At 41.9% G+C, this 15,622-nt stretch overlaps 1 protein-coding gene across 5 annotated transcripts in view; it reads left to right on the top strand.

The window, feature by feature from the left end:
- Positions 1–15,622, top strand: part of sema5ba (sema domain, seven thrombospondin repeats (type 1 and type 1-like), transmembrane domain (TM) and short cytoplasmic domain, (semaphorin) 5Ba) — a 288,051-nt gene that overhangs the window by 20,079 nt on the left and 252,350 nt on the right. Inside the window, exon 1 of one of the 5 annotated variants that reach the window (XM_034694407.1) lies at positions 6,396–6,523. The exons of the other annotated variants lie outside the window; for them this stretch is intronic. The gene's annotated coding sequence lies outside the window, so the exon portion shown is untranslated. Of the gene's footprint in view, positions 1–6,395; positions 6,524–15,622 lie in introns of those variants that run through there. 5 annotated transcript variants of the gene reach the window in all.

Genomic DNA, 15,622 nt, shown 5'->3' with positions numbered 1-15,622 from the left:
GGTGGATGAAAGCCGCAGTAAATTAAAACGTTGGATTAAGCTGAGGAGGAAATGAGATTCACCTGTGTGCCACCTAAAAATCAATCCTCACTATCCGGCTGATTAATGGAAAAATATTTGTTTCAGCGTCCCCCTGTCTGCCGCGTACGTCTTATTCTGAGACATGAAAGAAGAGGAAGTGGCCTTCATCAGCGGGTACGGCAGGGGTGAGGCGCCGGTAGTCAACTAGTGGGAGCCGTGAGGCGCTCTTCTTACCGTGCAGCCTGTTAACAAGGAAGGGAAGTGATGGAGGCCAAACGTCTGCTTGATGGAGATAAGCGGCTAACCGTGCCTTCTCATTCAACCATCCCCCCCCAACATAAAGAAACACGGCGTCTGGATACTTGGCCGGCAGGATTTGCAGGATGAAAACCTGGCATTAGAAACGTCACATTTAGCATTTTTTCATCGTCTGCTTCTGTACAACTTATTCTCGCTACATTATGGACACACCTTTGTACAAAGGAACAGCCTCATAGCCTCCCTGCATTACCTGTTCCTCTTTCATGTCCCCCCCCACCTGGATTTCAAGGTCCATTAGAGCTCCCTTTGAGGATCTCGGTCTCTGCCTGAGTTTTTCGCACTTCGGCGCACTTTCCCTCCCCTACCCCCTTTTACTTCCCCGCTCCCCCACACAACACTGCAGCTGAAAGGAGCCTGTGTGAGTTTTCTATAGTGTGATAGAAAGGAACGTATACATGCAGCAGATATATCTTGCCCTCAGCGGGTAAAAAAAAGCCTCCTCTTCTTCCTTTTTCAGTGACCTATACACCTGGTGCCCCTGCATACTACCTTCAAACACTCTCTGCTTTCTGTTACTTGACCCCCTGCTCCTCCCATGAAACGTCAACATCAGTGTAAAGGAGTGCAAAAACGCCAAATATGTGATACCGGTGCAAGATTTAGTAAAGACATGATGAATTAGCTCCAGAGGGACACACATTCCTTTGTGTGTTCATTCACCTACAGGAGGTAACATTACCTTGTCATTTTTCCTCCCGTCTTAACCTGAGACGGATAAATGTGTGAGCCTGTTTTCCTGTTTCATCTCCCAAAAATGTTTAAGGACCACAGGTAGTTCCAACAGGAAGGAAGTGCAGCACTTTTCCAGCGATGTTTAAATCAGCGGCTGGATGTTTGATGGCAGAGTAAATGTCTGCCCTCGTCTCAAAGCAGATTGCTTCTGCTAGTCTTGGCCAGCAGCCCCATTCATCACCCACCAGCGTAGCAGCTTTAGTCAAGCCCTTTATTTTAAACCATGGCTGAGGTCCCAGCAGCTGGCCTGAAGGTAAAATGTTTCCCAATGTGACAAATATATTTATGTGTAAAAAAAAAAAAAAACACTTGGCTACAGCACAGGGTTTTTGGGTATACCTAACAATGTCTAAATTAATTTTCAGCTGTGCTTTCAAAATAAGCAATAATGCACAAATGTTGAATATTAACACACTGTGGCAGGGAGGACTAATCTGCGCCTGCATAAGAGGGGGATCGTTTTTCAGTAGCAGAATAATTTGGCTAAATATCTCCTGACTCCGACAGCAACAAGTACAGATGTATTTTCTGTTTGAAAAATGACAAATGACTCAGCTGAAATCAGCATAAAAAGATAAAGAGCAGAAAAACGAGAATGAGCATCAGCTTTGTTCTTCGGAGATGAAAAGCTCTCAAAGATGAAAAGGGACTCATCAATTGTTTGGCGCTTAATTTGACGAACAGCAGACTTGAAAGGCATACTGAGGAGCATTTCACTGCTCATATCTGCGGCCTCTCTGCGACAGCTAACCATATGGTAATGTTACTGAATGTGTGACCCTGACCGCAGAGGGCAGCTGCTCTGGGTAAATGTTCAATATGGTACATGTGAGCGTGTCTAGTTTAGTCAAAGCTTAGTTTTTAACCTTTGAAGAACAGAGGGACTCCAATACAAGCTGAAAAACACATTGTATATTCTTAGCTAATTGAAGTGATGGGAATATGTCAGCAGAGAGGTTTATGTTTACACATCCAGCAGACATATAGCAGCATTAGCATTCAGATCAGGCCGGCTGATGCATGGAGTTCAATGTTCAGCTTTCATGTAGCCCTGGTTTTAACTCCTTTAACTCTGAAGTTCAATACCTGCACAACTTCACACTACATTCTTATTTATTTATTCTTTTGAAGTTATATTTTTGGGCATTTTCGGCTTTGATGGACAGGACAGGTGAAGAGAGACAGGAAATGTGGGGAGCAGAGAGTAGGGGAGGACATGCAGTAAATGGTCGAGGCTGGAATCAAACCTGTGAGCTCTGCGACGAGGGCTGTAACCTCTGTATATGGGGCGCACGCTTAGACCGCTAGGCCAACAACACCCCAGACACTACATTTTTGATTAGGAGTTTTTACAATGCTCTAACTTTGATGTTTGCACCAGCTGCATAAATTCCAGAGTTGGTGAAAGCCACTAATTTAATCCTACACCTTTAATCTGACATCCATCCAAAATAGAAACCATCTGTGCATGTGATGGAGGAATGCATAGTGCATGTAGGGGGCGTGGTCTCAAAAGCCCTGCAGTCAGCAGTGTGCTGTGTGCATGTGATTGAGGAATAGCATAGATATTCAACTGTACTTGCATGAAATCTGGTTGTTTTAGTCAGGATTATATATTGGAAATGCAAAATTCAACTAACTTTCAGCTAAGATAGAAAGCTGCAAAAAGGTGCCTTTAGTTGAGGTCATGGATGAGCCACCAGCTTCAAAACGCCTCCAGGCAAATCAGCAGCTACTTTCACTATGCCTCATTACCAGCAATTCTTAGCCTTTATAAAATCAAAAGGTGTATGCTATAAAAGAGATTAGATTAGATTAGATTAGAGTAGATTAGAAATGTATTTATCCACAATGTGGAAAACTGCCTTCAGCTTCACACAGACAGACAATACAACATTTGGAGACAAGAACAGAGAGAGCGCTTGGGGTTCTTCCTATACAGGGATGGCCAGCAGAATTCCTTAAAGCTCCTGTGAGGAGTTTTTGAGTGGTCATGAAATGAACTGAAAAGAACAATGATGCCTCTTTATGACCTAGAAAAGCAAACAAGATTGTTAAAAAAGGCATAGATCATTTCCGTTTTGTTATTTTAAAGCCTGAAATCACTGTGAGAGGGTAGGTGTCAGATGAGGTGATGGACAGCACATCACAAAAAAAACCTTTTTCTGCAGTAAATATTCTTAATGAGTGAAATAGTTGACTGTTAGTTGAAAGCAGGAGGAGATAACATAATTTACACATGTACAGGACAAAATAAGCAAGATCACTTAGTGCACAGGGGGGCACCAAAGTCAACACAAACAGAAAGTTCCTCACAGGAGCTTTAAAGGAGCTGATATAAAATATGGAATATCAAAATATAAAGCATGTATATATATATGTATATGTACATACATATACTGTATACATACACATACATAAAGACACACGTGTATATATATATGTATGTACATACATATGTACATACACATACATGAAGACACATGTAAATATATACATATACGCATGCACATAGACACATGTACATACATACATACATCCTACATTTGAGGTCATAAAAATTATGTTATGTTTGTTATTTTAAGAGCTTGCTAAAATTAAAAAGTTAGATTTGATTTTGCAATCTAAGAATTTAATAATTTAAAGTCTGGAATGAAAGAGTTCTTGGAAACATTCTGTGGCTCGTGGCAGTCTATAACTTGGACCTGATGGGAGCAGTTTAAAATGGTAGGGCAAAGGATGGTTCAACCCTATTCAGTTGTCACAAGTAAAGAAACAAGTAAAAAACACACAAGGTTAAAAAGACATCTGAAAGGGATTCAGGGATAATAAAAGAGAAAATATGAGACACAGTTTCCTCTGAGGGAATGTTTGCTCCGTCCCTTGTAAGTCAAATGCGTCCTTGCAGTCTGTCATACTGCATCTGATTCAATGTCCAGAGATCTGTCCTTGTTTTTTACCTCCACCGTTCACTAAATCCAATTCATATCTAACCCACCAGGCTTTATTTACCTCATTAAGCAGCCCTGCCGTGCTTCGGCTCCATCAGAAAACACCTGGTAGGATGGTTGAATGACTCCATGATGAAGGAAGATAGAAAAGTACTTGCATCACGTCATTGCTACAGCACTAGCAATTACCACAGGGTCAGACAGACAGTTGTGTTTGTGTGTTATTTGGACACATGCTGCTCTCTCATTTTCTGTAGCACTCTTAGTTTCGCCTCTCATTTCAGCTCCAGTGAATTATGACGCCCTCGGGGAGCAGCGAGAAGACAACAGGAGTGAAATATTCTTCTCACAGCTCTCTCATCACTGCTCAGCAACTTGCAGCTTGCAGACATTGGCACTGAGGGTTTTGGAGGCTAAAGAGTTTGACTGAAGGTCAGAGGCTCAGACTGCAGGCTGGCACAACTCAAAGGCTGTTATTACATGCAGATGTCTGAGCTCATGGGTGGAAGAGCCCTCGGGTGCTTTGTGATCACTTTTGTTGTATATGATTTAGGAAAGAAAGCTGCAATTTAGTGGCATGCAAGACATCTTGATTTTTCTGTTTTTCTTCTGTAGTGTTCCTTAAAGGTATGACTCCTCTTAAAACTGCATGCTGATGGAGACTCTTCTCTGTCATTATTATCTGTCAGAGTCCAATTATTTTTACTGGCCCACAATACAATACACAAAGATGAGGTCAGCAGTAAAATCAGACCCAACTACAGCCAGACTTAGAAACTGGACACAATAAAAAAGGACGGAATATTCAAGATTCAAGATTCAGGAAAGCTTTATTGCCAAGTGAGCTCGCGAACACAATGAATTTGACGTGATGATTGGAACACTGGTACTTAACAACAAGACAGTAAGGACACAACAAGACAGCAAGGACACAACAAGACAGTAAGGACATAACAAGACAGTAAGGACACAACAAGACAGTAAGGGCACAACAAGACAGTAAGGACATGACAAGGACACAACAAGACAGTAAGGAAACAACAAGACAGTAAGGGCACAACAAGACAGTAAGGACACAACAAGGACACAACAAGACAGTAAGGACACAACAAGGACACAACAAGACAGTAAGGACACAACAAGACTGTAAGGACACAACAAGACAGTAAGAACACAACAAGACTGTAAGGGCACAACAAGACAGTAAGGACACAACAAGACAGTAAGGGCACAACAAGACAGTAAGGACACAACAAGACAGTAAGGACACAACAAGGACACAACAAGACTGTAAGGACACAAAGGGACAGTAAGGACACAAAGAGACAGTAAGGACACAACAGGACTGTAAGGACACAACAGGACTGTAAGGACACAACAAGAGAGTAAGGACATGACAAGGACACAACAAGACAGTAAGGAAACAACAAGACAGTAAGGGCACAACAAGACAGTAAGGACACAACAAGACAGTAAGGACACATCAAGACAGTAAGGGCACAACAAGACAGTAAGGACACATCAAGACAGTAAGGACAATAAATATATAAACCTAAACACAAATACAAAAATTCTAAAATAAAAATACTATCTGTACAAAGAAAGGTATATAAGTACTTTTAAAGACATGAAATAAGTTGAATTAGCCTAAGCCAGAGTGCTAATGATAATAAAATATGTTCTGGAATAAGTAACAATATTGCACATGGTTATTGAGGTATTGCACCGTAAATCAAAGTATTGCACATGTATGTGTTCTGTCTCAGGAGTCTTATGAAAATATCAAAGGACAATAACATGAACAGTTTTATTAGTAAAACTGTAAAAGTGCAATAGGGAGGTATGCAGATGCACAGACAGTGATGCAAATAAAGCAACCTGAGTGCTAGTTTGCACTTGGGTAGAACAAGACATGGAGTCTTTTAGTCCTCTGCAGCAGGACCCTGAAACGGCAGCCTGTAGGTTAAAGCTCAAACTCTGTCTAAGGTAGATGATCCTCAAAATCCAGCAGAGTTTCATGAGATTCTTTTGTTTTATATTCTCTTTGATTTCCTGTTTTATTTTGAAGATCTACCTTGTGTTTTAGGCAGCAGTAGGCAGCTTGGTGGGTGTGATGGATAAGAACGCTGCCTTGCAATCTGATCGTTTGGGGTCTTGGCTTGAGGATAGGAGGGTCACCGGTTCAAGTCCCAGAGTGGACAAAGCTTGGCAAGTGGACTGGTGGCTGGTTTAGCTATACTTCCTGCCCCTGTGTGTTTCCCTCTACTTTAATTATCCTCATTACTTTCACCTGTGTCCACACCCTTTGCTCGTTACCTGGTGTGCATTTAGTCTCTGTGAATCCTCCCCTCTGCTTTTGGATCATCATGGAGTCCTTCTTGTGCTTTAACCTGCGTTCCTGCTTGCAGTGTTCTTTGTTGTTTACCTTCTCTGGCTCCATGTGGTTCCCTTGTGTTTTCATTTGGACATTCTGGATCATTTTTTATGGACATTATAAAGTAAGTTTTTTGTGTTCTTTTGTTAAGTAAATCCTCATAGCTCTGCACATGGACCTTCCTCCTTTATTTGTTACCTGTTGTGTCACACAGGTTAAGAACTCCTAAGGATACACCTGGTTTAAATATCTAGAAGCCTAAGTGAACATAAAGAGGTTAATCTTTTTTTTTTAAATACCTAACATTTTATACCCAAACCATTAGTATTCAGCTGCTGCAGAAAGAGACTGCAAGAAACTTCTGCTTTGGAACCAGTTTGAAGAGATCTGCTCCTGTTAAGCCTCAAGAGCATTAGTGAGGTTAAGCACTGATGCAGTATGATAAGGACTTGTTCTCAGTAGCACTCCAGGTGTTAGATGGTGTCGAGGTCAGACCTCAGAGCCGATCGGTCAAATTCTTCCACACTAACCTGAGAAATTTTTATGGACCTGGCATTTTGCCCGGGAGCAACGCCGTGGGGAAACAGGTTTCCCAAATCTATGGCTCAAATTTCCCAAGTTGATAGATTGCATTATGTTATTGATCTGCTTATGGAATTATGTTCTAATGTTGACATATTTAGTGCCTGGATTTTAACAGTCAAAAGCTTTTTGGAATGATGGAAAACCACATTTATCCAATAAGCCCACTGGGCTTTTTCACCTCTCCTTTCATTCTCTATATTTTGCTGTTTTGTATTTCTGGCTTAACAAAAAAAAGTAAATCAGAGTCGAGGATTGTATTCGATCTTCAGTTTAGGGTTCATTTTATTGTCAAAACTACTTTGGGTGAGGTTAATAGAGACTTAATTATTTTTTGGATTTCTATCCAATGCCTCGACTCACTTCAAATGTTTTTAGGATTAAACAAAATCATTAAAATTTGAATTAATAATTATAATAATAATGCAATTTATTTATAGGCGCCTTTCTTGGCACTCAAGGTCACCTTACAACATTAAAAACAAACAGAGTTTAAATAGCAGACAGTAAATAAAACACAATTTAAAAAGTTTTAAGTGAATGGACAGAGGAGTTGTTGTCAGATGGAGTAAGCCAATTTAAACAGATGGGTTTTGAGTTTGGATTTAAAATGTGGGAGTGAGTCAGTGTTACAGAGGTCAGGTGGGAGAGAGTTCCAGAGCTGGGGAGCAGAGTGGCTGAAGGCTCTGCTCCCCATGGTAACAAGGCGAGCAGAGGGGGGACAGTGAGGTGGATGGAGGAGGAGGATCTGAGGGTGCAGACGGGTGTGGCAGTATGGAGGAGGTCAGAGAGATATGGAGGGGCGAGATTGTGTATGGATTTGAAGGTGAGGAGAAGTATTTTGTAGTTGATCCGGTCTGTGATGGGGAGCCAGTGGAGCTGTTGCAGGATGGGTGTGATGTGGTGGAATTGTGGTGTTCTTGAAGTAAGCTCTGCATTTAAAACCATTATTGGTCCATCCCTTGTAACTTTAGAATCCACACACACACTACCAGTCAAAAGTTTGGACACAACTTCTCATTCAATGGTTTTTATTTATTCTAATTATTTTCAACATTGTAGATTAATACTGAAGACATCAAAACTATGAAATAATCTGGTTTTACCATAATCTGGATTACAACAGTAGTCAAATAGGGCTATCCATTGTGTGCTAACCCTACCTCTGAACAACACAACTGATGGTCTCAAACACATTAAGAAGGCAAGTCATTCTACAAATGAACTCTTGACAAGGCTCATGTTCATTAGAAACTATTCCAGGAGACCACTTCATGAAGCAGACTGAGAATACCAAGAGTGTGCAAAGCTGTCATGAAGGAAAAAGGGAGCTACTTTACAGAATCTAAAATATAAAACATATTCTGCTTTGTTTAACACTTTTTTGATAATTACATAATTCCATATATGTTCTTTCATAGTTTTGATGTCCTCAGTATTAATCTACAGTGTGTCAAATAATTAGAATAAATAAAAACATTGAATGAGAAGGTGTTTCCAAACTTTGGACTGGTAGTGTACTTCCAATCTTGTAGAGACGGTGGTATTTGGTCAGCTATCAACTTCCTCCAAACTTCTGTATAATGCATTTGCTGCTGCAGTTTAGTTTGGCATAGATTTGATGTCTCTGCATTTGGAAGCACTGACCCGTCGATACAACAAAATGCATAGATTTGATCTCCCCTCAGAAAAGAGGCCAAGATCAATTGTTTTCTGTTATGAGCAGATCTTTTAAGTAGGAAGTTGCTTCCCCCAAATCTTCTGACTGTCCGGCGTCTTCCACAATAACCAGCCCCAGTTATCCTCGATGCCCCCTTGCTGCTTTGACAGCGTGCCCCTGCTGGCACGGCGCCCAGACACCCCTGGCGATTTATAAATCTGCAGTGATGTCGGCCGTGCCCACGCGTCTTTGACTTTGCTGAAGATGTGCTCCCATTCATTAAGGCGGCACAAATGACAGAGAGCCGCTTGTATTCTGCAGAGAGAGGGATAAACAAGACATAAAACACAGGGCTGTTGGTCTGGGACAGCCAATTTGTGGTGGTTAGGCTGTGTTTAGCTTCAGGTGTCCTCTCTCTCCGTCCCTCTCCCCCTCTCCCTGAATGTCTTTCTCTTGGAATCTGAGTTGTTTTTATTTCACACAGATCGGCTGCAGGTGATGTAAATGAGTGTTTTCTGGTTGCTGCATATTTCTGCAAGAGATTTATGAAAGCAGGGGAGCTCCTGGTGTGTGTTCAAGTCTTTCTTCTTTCATGAGTTGTGTACTTTGGATTAGTTTCATCCAACACTAAAACAGGTAATGCATTTGGAATCATGGCAGCCTGTAAAATCTGAAAGAGATTGAAATTTCATCTTGTTCTGCTGTAATTTCCATGTGCTGCCTCTGATCTGCAGGTGTTGACAACACAATATAACAGCTATTATACCGGAGCGTTTTGTTTACACAGCAGCTTGCCTGTTCTATTAACTCATACAGCTATATATGGTGACAGTGGTGTGATGAGATTTTCAGAGACTGCACCATTTTAACAACTCTGCAGGAAAACAGAAAGCAGCAAGTTTCAGGAAATGAATGTCTAATAATCTTTATTTTGACTATATATATATTTTTCTACAGAGTTAAGAACAACACCATCAAGCTGGGTGCTTGTTGTTGTTGTCTTGAGCTTGTCTATTCATTAATGTAGTGTTACATTTTCTGAGCAGTAACTATCTCATTGATTTACTTCCCTAATTTGTGGTGCCACCAAACCCAGCTCCCAAATGAGCCACAAAGACTACAAAGGAAGGATGATGCCGATGGCACTCATCTTCAGGTAACAATAGGCTCTCACACACTGCTATTTGAAGGTGGCTTAATTACACCCCTGTTACAACCACAATGTGGAACGCAAGGAGGCATAATGATGGGTCAAAGTCAATCCACCTTTGATCCTACCTAGGTGGAATTAAGAGAACACAGCAGCGATGTGTAGCTTCAGAGTTGGTGGGTCAGAACAGTGCTCTGTCTGTGTGTGCATTTCACCACTGCGACACTGCAATGCAATGTGTAATCACACGCTGAGACACCAATGTAACACCATTGAGGGGATTGATATAGAAAAACAAAGGCTTAGTGATGGCAGAAATTCATTATTGCACAGCTGCAGAATTGCAATGTGTGAGAGAGTTGTTGATAATCGTTAGGTTGAAGTTTTTATGAAGTCTTTCCAGGTCATATAGCTCTTATGATATCCTTTATTGTTGAGTGTTTACGTCTGTTGCCTTGGGTCCTAAATTAATAGAATAGAATGGAATAGAATAGAATGCCTTTATTGTCATTGCGTGACTTGCATACAATGAAATTAGTAGCGCAGCTCCGTTGGTGCATGCATACATATATACATAAAACAATAGCAGCAAGAGCAACAGTGTTCTGATAATAAAACCTTTTTTTTTTAAAGAAATAACTGTAAGAATAAATAGTATTAAGTTATAGAGTATAGAGTGTAGTCAGTGTGTTTTATGGTGAGTGTTCAGAGCGTTGATGGCTCTAGGGGAAAAAGCTGTCTCTGATTCTAAATTAATGTCACAACCTTTCGCAATGAGTCATCAGGCTTGCTTTTGTAAGCAGCGACATCACTTAATGTTACTTGTCACAAACTGATGTAAATTACATATGCAGCATTAAATCGCCAGCTAGTTTGGAGTTTGTCTGCCATCACTTTAAATCGTAGTAGGTTTCATGAGAGATTTAGCTAGTAGCATAGCTTTGAAGGAAACTATTATGAGCTGTAAAACTGTCGCTTTCACACACGCACTTAACTCTTACGGCCAAATTCCACCAGATCCGTGTTCAGTCCATCTCCGATCTGTCATGGCACCGGATCTGATAGGTTTCTATTCTAGTCAATGTGTTGACTTCCACTGGATCCGCTTCGTTGCGTTCCAGCTGTGTCTCTGGTCCGGCAGGTCGGAACGCAACGGATCAGATACACAAGACTTCTATTTTTGCCGGATGCCGGAGCACGACCAAGCAGCAACCTCCGGTCTAAAAATATGAGTCAATGCGGAAGTGTTAAAAGCTGCAGTTCATTGAGGATCCGCTTGAGGCTGGCTCCTGAAGTACCGGAAGTCACATACACATGAATGGGAAAAAGACGATCATTGCAGCATTAATAAACATGTTTACAGCCTGGTACAAAAGATGAGTGTAGTCTGAATAGCTCATTTCTCGATGTCCTCTCACTGTGAGGGGGGTGAATTTTTATCTAATTCGGCAATTTTGAAGATATTGAGATTACTAGTCTTCCAATGAGAGGCACAGCTGCCTGCAGGAACACTGCAGCTGTTGGCTAGGAGGCTCAAAGCCCGCCTCTTTACGTCACACTGGCTTGACAGAAGCAATATGGCTGCCGCAGCCGATTGGCTTCAAAACAGCGTTCAGGAACAGATGGGTGACGTCACGGATACTATGTCCATATTTTTTACAGTCTATGAGCACGACGCATCAATTCAGCACAGATCAGATGGAGGGGGACAGGAAGTCAGGCACAAGAAAAAAATGAAGAACATCCGGTTAATTTTCAGAATAAAACACTCGGTGTTAACGTTAGATCATTTTTAACTTAACTATGACAACAAAATGTCATTTTGAGCGGAGGCAGGCTTGGAGTCGTCAAGTCAGGTTTTCAGAGGCTGATAAAGACAACATGGATGGGGAAAGGAGGAGGAGAGTCCTTGATTCCGAAAACGCAATTGTCGCTCGTTGATGGACGAGAGAGCATGGAGCCGGACCCCGGCGGATTGGAGACGGACTGGACATGGATCTGTTTGAAGTCTGGTGTTAAACTTCATGAATCTTTCGAAGTAGGCTTCCTGCATGATGGATGAAATTTCCCCCTGATCTTCAGAGTTTACCTGCCAGCCCTTAAGTAACACAAGAAGCTGATGTGTGCAAACAACAGGTAGTAATCACCATAGACGAGTGGAAACGGGTGATGTTTATATAACCTAACCACAGAGCGAGCTGCACGTAATGGAGCTGTGTCATACTGTTTTCTGCTCATGTTATTTTTCACTTGTATTTTTATCCCACTAGTACATCCAATTACATGTTCATTGATATAGAAGCAACAACCTGTCTACTACATAACGAGATACCATTTAAACTTGGAACAGAAACACTTTGCATGATTCATGTGGTCAGAAAGACTGAAGGAAGAGACGGAAGCATCAAGAAGACATCTCACTCTGCAACAGAACAGTTGTTTAAATAAGTAACCCAATAAACTGATATGCTTCAATAATTGGAACCTACTGCAGATCAGCATAAAAATGATTACAGTGACTTTGTGATGACTGAGCTTCTCGTCTGTAATGCAGCAGAGTGACCTCGCTGCTGTGAAATATTCTGAAATGAAATGACCTGGCCCAGGTCCAGCATCGTGGCCCTGCCTCTGCTGACAACAGCCATTTGATACTGAGGACGGAGGACAGGACGAGTTCTCTGTGCTACTGTACACCACTGTGTGTGTGTTTGTGGGTTTCTGACACTCCCTGTGATCTAGTGTGGTGGATCTGGCCTCCAGGGACAACCCAGACAGCTGGCTGGCACACGGATGTGACAAAGACTAAAAGACTGGAGCCACCTCAAGTCCTCCTCCTCTTCCTCCAATGCCAGTGCTCTGTGTTGTCATTCTGTCTCTTTTGCTGTGCCAGAGCTATATGCAGCACAGGTGGATTATTTCAAAGCGTACTGTAAACCCAAGGCTGTGAGAAGAGAATGGAAGATGTGCAAAAGTGACAAGAGCAAACAGGGACATTTTTTGGCTGGCGATGAAACCATCACTTCTCATTCAGTCTCATGAACCTGTAAGAAGGTGAGAGGATGATGCACAGTGGCTCATCTTGGATGGCTGTGCAGTTTCAGTGTACCTTGCTTGAGTTTTTTATGTGTAATCAACAGCGTTCTCTATAAATTGTAGCTTTTTTACGGGCTCTCCTGCTGACTGAGTAAAACCTGTTCCTGGCTCACTGTTTGTCCTATAAATGATTCACTACAGAGCATTAATTGTGCTGCATACATCAAGGTTAAGAGCACATCATCCCGCCTTCACACTTGTTTGCGGTTCAGTTACTTACCGCGAAGGGCACTTAATTTGATAGCGTCTGTCTAATTCCTTCATTTAGAGGCCTCGGAAATGGGTTTTTCCCCAGTGGATGCAGTTTAGACGATGAGATATTCATGAAATCTCATTTATTATCCAAAGCCAATCTCCAAGGCTGAGGCTCTCCAGCCTGACATGAGATGTTTCTGTGTGTCTTTGTGTTGTACTCACCGGTTTGAAGTTGTGAGTCTGTTGTTTAAAAAGGAGATGATCTGCTTTCCTATCAGAGTCAGGATTTTGTTAGATATGCAGAGTTGGTTGTGAAACCTGATCAAACCATATGTTTGGATTGTAATGGTAGTATTTAGGTTGGTTTAATGTGTAAAGATGGCCTGTTCTTATATTCAAGTTGTCAGATACCAAAGCTTTGTCATGGCTCATTAGGGGTGGGAATTGATAAGATTTTATCAATGTCGATTCGGCTGATCAATCCAATTCCTTTTCAATTCTCCGAACGATTCCTGAGTATTTTTTTTTGAGGGGAAAAAAGTAGATCTACAAAGTCTTCAGCACCAAAAGGAACCATTATATTTTTTCGAAAATTATGTCTGCACAAGACTGAACATGAACATATTCAACTTGAACATACTGAACAATAGGTTCACCACATTCCCGGCTGCGTGAGTCCGGACTTGGCCCCACGAGCCTGGAGAAAAACACTTTGAATTTGGGAAGGAACAACGCTTTTCCTCTGGGGGTCATCGTAGAGGTATTTTACCCGCTCTTGGTGCCTCATTTTCGGCCGCGCGAGTCCGGACGTGGCCCCTGGAGCCTGGAGGAAAAACGCTTTTCCTCCGGGAGTCATTGCGGAGGTATTTTACACGCTCTCGGTGCCTCATTTTCGTCCGCGTGAGTCCGGACGTGACCCCTGGAGCCTGGAGGAAAAAAACGCGTTTCCTCTGGGGGTCATTGTGGAGGGATTTTACCCGCTCTCGGAGCCTCATTTTCGGCCGCGTGAGTCCGGACGTGACCCCTGGAGCCTGAGGGAAAGTGTCCTGAATCCGACTCTCGTAGACGAGAACATGTTCACATGGAACCCTTCTCCACTTCGGCCCGACGTGAACCCGAAGCTTTGAGGCCGAGTCGACAAATGCTTCAGCATATTTGAGGTATTTGCATTGAGGGGTTCTGCGTAGTAGAGTGAGTGATGTAATGCAACGTACTGCGACGTGACGTTGTGCTGGGAAATGAATCGATAACATTTGAGGTGTACAATTCCGATGGAATTGATCAATTGGAACCGGTTCTAAGTCAGATCCGGTTTTCGATTCCCATCCCTGTGGCTCATACAGACTAAGGTCATCAAATTGTTCCATACTTTGATACTTTGCAATACCAGGCGTTTTAAAATGATGCAGTTTCTCTTATTCTTAAGAATGATAGTATTGAAAAAGCTCATGAATAAACCGGTCTGATCTGGATGTCGTTTGTCTGTAGCGCTTGTTTGCATTCTTCATCCTGCATGCTGGTCTCTCAGTCTCACCTGCAGCTCTCACAAAGCTCCAGACACAACGCGAAGTGCTCTGATTCACAGGTCTGCAAATACTGATGCTTTGGAAAGTTCTTTTGACGTCTCATAAAGATGCACATGTAACGTCACAGACAGAGAGGGCTGTGAAAGTTTTAGTATTTGACAATTTGTGACAAGAAAGTTTAATGTCTATCTTAAAGAACCAATAACTATTCTTTACTTTAAGAGGGCCTATTATACTCATCTTCATTTTTCATTGTCAGTGTGGGACACGTATAGAGTAGCTTTGCATGATTTGAGGCTTAAAGAACTCCTCATTTATCTGAAAGTGGTGCTTGTGAAAACCCTCATTTCAGCACTTTTCAGCCTCTGCCTGAAATGCTTTGTCTGCTTTTGGAGTGATACAAAGTCAGACACAGCTTGTGGGTGTTACTTTTCAAACACCTTTGTAGTCATGAAACGACCTGAAAGTTATGCCTGTACAGAAAACATCTGGGGCCAGCAGTTTGCTCCCCGTTATGGCTATAAGCTGTAAACTATTGTAACTTTATTCATTCATACAGCTTGTGGTTTCAAGCCTTTATGGAAGGTCTTTATAGATGGAACAGCCCCAGGTTTCAGTCACAGTTAAGACATAAATCTAGCTCACTCTGGCCTTTTGTTTACAAGGAGTCACCAGTGAAGTGTCGAGCACGAACGGCTTCGTTTTGTCTGTGTCCTGAAACCATAAAAAGAGAAGAGAAAAAAAAGTTACTTTACTTTAAAACTATATCATCACTTAAGAGAAACTTTTTGGGACGTACTGAATCAACAGAGAGCAAAGTAGAGGCAAAAGTCAAATTGTCAAATTTTTATCCTTACAAGAGTTCCTAAGTGGGTGTGTCCTTTAAAATAATTCCCCGGTGGCCATGTTATTAAAAGAGTTCCCAGGTGGGCGCGTCCTTAAAAGAGATCCAAGGTGGCCGTGTTCTTAAGAGTTCCTGAGTGGGCGTGTTCTTAAAAGAGTTCCTGAGTGGGCGTG

Source organism: Notolabrus celidotus, chromosome 10, assembly GCF_009762535.1.
Source record: "Notolabrus celidotus isolate fNotCel1 chromosome 10, fNotCel1.pri, whole genome shotgun sequence".
NCBI classification, from domain to species: domain Eukaryota; kingdom Metazoa; phylum Chordata; class Actinopteri; order Labriformes; family Labridae; genus Notolabrus; species Notolabrus celidotus.
The sequence above is the reverse complement of the archived record's forward strand: the minus strand, read 5'-3'. Positions and strand labels throughout refer to the sequence as shown.